A 3220-nucleotide genomic window follows, 5' to 3' on the forward strand; every position below is an offset into this window, starting at 1 on the left:
TGCCGCACTGGATTCTTCACTTTTTAGTGAATTATGTATGTATAAAGGTGCAGCACTCGTACCTCATAGAAATAATAGAAATCATAGAAACCCTACAGTGCAGAAAGAGGCCATTCGGCCCATTGAGTCTGCACCGTCCACAATCCCACCCAGGCCCTACCCCCATATCCCTACATATTTTACCCGCTAATCCCTCTAATCTACGCATCCCAGGACACTAAGGGGCAATTTTAGCATGGCCAATCAACCTAACCCGCGCATCTTTGGACTGTGGGAGGAAACCGGAGCACCCGGAGGAAACCCACGCAGACACGAGGAGAATGTGCAAACTCCACACAGACACCTCGTGGCGAAGTGAGCTGGGACTCAAATGCCCTGCCATTACATCATTGATTGTTATTTCCAGGCACCATGTTTAAATGGCAGCCGTGCATGTGGTCACCCTCAGTAGCCCAGGACTTACTGTGATGAGTGATGGCCACTGGAAGAGAGGAACGCAGCGTGCCCAAGTTCAGCAGCAAGTCACTGTTGGCACTCTTCCAGGAGAGAAGAGAGTTTCTTTACACCCGTGATGGGAGTCGGTAGTCCACCCACCTCACCACCAAGGCTTGGAAGAAGGTCGGCAGTGCGTTCAGTGCCAATCCTCTTCCAGTTTAGGAAGAGGATGAATGATCTCCGCCAGGTTAAGTCAAACCTCTCAACTCACTCTCATAAGGCCATTTGGCATTCAAACCATTCACAGGGATCTCATGTACCGCCAGCTCAAGGGACAGCATCACTGATTCTCTCACATACCTTTACATCTTTTTCTCTTGCCACGTTCAGCACAAGTCTTCAGCCCTTAACATGGGTGCAGTCAGCACACACAGAAGTCAGGCAGGTTTATCATCTGTGTTGGCATCTGTCCTGCTTGCAGTCTGTCCACCTGTCTCTATACAGGAGAAGCTCACTCAGCACAACAGGGGGAAATCACAGACTACAGGAGGGCTGCCAGAGCTCAGGCTAATCCGGCGCTTTGAAAAGCTGGTAACAGAACTGGCTGCTGAGGACTGGGCCTGTGCCTGCACCAAGGCAGGTGAGATTTTTTAGTGCAGGTTTGGGGTCACAATCTGGTGAGTGCAGCATTCATTCTGGTTCTCAGCAGGCAGAGGCAGTGACAGCCAAGCTCACTGACCCTCAGAGGACTGCTCGAGGCTGGGCTTCTGTTGGGTCTGAGTCCAATGATGGGCCCCTGGATTTGGCCCTAAGGGAGATGTTGTAGCCCATTGACAGATAGGGGCACATCAAGCAGAGTTATCAGACACCGTCACCAGACTAGAACAGAGTTTCCAGAAGTTTCCCTGCTACTGAAATCAAACTGACTACTCTATAGTGTAATGTAGGCATTATCCTTCCCTCATTTTTAAACAAGGCTGTAATATTCATTATTCCCCATCCTTTGGTACAACCCCTGTGTCTAAGGGAGACTGGAAGATTGTCAGTAGTGCTTCTGCAATTTCTACTCTCATTTCCCTCTGGACACTTGGAGGCATCTCTTCCAGTCTTGGTACCCTATCTATTTTAATTAAAGATAACCTTTCTGACACCTCCTCCTCCTCAACAGATTGCCACTGCACACCAATTTACCTGCAGTTAAATTCTTAAGCGCCTGTCTTGCCCGATCTTTCTGACTCAGGCTGGAGGAGACTCAACCAGTGCGGCACACCCCCGGCTCCAGCTGTGAAGTGTAAAAAATCAGAGTCAAGAAAGACATGTCTTTCATTTTTACTGCACCCACTACTGTAACAGTTTAAATGTCCCATTGGAAGAGGGAAGTGTCTGAGGTAAATGAATGGGATGTGGGGGTGGGGTTTGGACATCATGTGGATGGGGGTTGGACACCAGGGCAGAGTTGGACATGGGGGGGGGTGGAGGTTTGGACATCGGCAGGAGAATTGGACTTGGGGGGTTTGGGGTTCAAACACTGGGGGAGGGTGGGGGAGTCAGGCATTAGGTGAGGTGTTTGGACATTGTGTGGCCAGTTTGGCCCTTGGGCAGGGGTGGTGGGGAGTCAGACATGGAGGGGGTTGGAGGGTTCGGACACTGAGGGAGGTCAGACATTGGGAGGGGCAGTTGGACATCAGGGGAGTGTGGGGTGGCACGCGAAGGTGGGGGGGGGGGGTTTGGGTCATTGGGGTGTGAGGCCGTGTCAGGTCATAGCGGGTTGGTTCGGGTCTGGTAAGATCGGGGGACACGTTGGTAAATCCTGTTCAGGTGAGGAATACTTTGGGGGTTGGGGTGGTTACTTGGTGCATGCGGGGAGCGAGGTGAGGGAGCGGTGTGTGGAGGGTGCCCTGGGACAGGGGTGTGGGGATGCCCTATGCAGGGCCAGTCTGGGAGTTTAAAATAGTTACTTTGATGTTAGAAATGCCTTTTGTTTTCCTTCTAAATCTTTCAGACTATCAGCTTCTTCCCTGCTGCCATCAGACTTTTGAATGGACTTACCTTGCATTAAGTTGATCTTTCTCGACACCCTAGCTATAATTGTAACACTACATTCTGCACTCTCTCGTTTCCTTCTCTATGAACGGTATGCTTTGTCTGTATAGTGCGCAAGAAACAATGCTTTTCACTGTATACTAATACATGTAACAATAATAAATCAAATCAAAAGTTAGTGATTTAAATCACTTCTGTCGGAGGGTGCCTACCCAGGGCAATTGTCCAGAGGAAGTTAGCACTTTTGGGCAATTGTCGGGTAAATCCTTCGAACATTCGAGAGGGATTCCCCTGCATATTTTGGGCTTCCCCTCACAAATCCAATGCTGGGGAGCAAGGAAGTTAAGGGCCTACATTTCATGGACCCAAAAGCTTCTGCAAGTGGTGTGAAAGGTCGAGATCGGAGGAGGAGGGGGGGATTGCTTGTGTAATTAGAGCTTCACCACGCCCTTTGTATTCTAGACTCTTGAAATAAAAGTTAACGTTCTATTGGCCCACATGATTTTACATTCTTACCTAAACACCGGTCTTTAATGATGTCTGTACAAGGCTCCGAAAACTCTTTACCCCTCCATAGCTCCTAGCTTCTTGCTATTTAGAAAATGCCCTCATGTAGATGTTATTGATACTCGCAGTAAAGAGAAAAGCTTCCCTGATACTGTTGTAAGAGAGGGCCGTGGACTCTGTTTGTTGCTGAACCTCCTTGGAGACCTCAGACCCGCACATTGGTGTGATCTTTCTC

The sequence above is a fragment of the Mustelus asterias genome, chromosome 7, assembly GCF_964213995.1.
Source record: "Mustelus asterias chromosome 7, sMusAst1.hap1.1, whole genome shotgun sequence".
NCBI classification, from domain to species: Eukaryota; Metazoa; Chordata; class Chondrichthyes; order Carcharhiniformes; family Triakidae; genus Mustelus; species Mustelus asterias.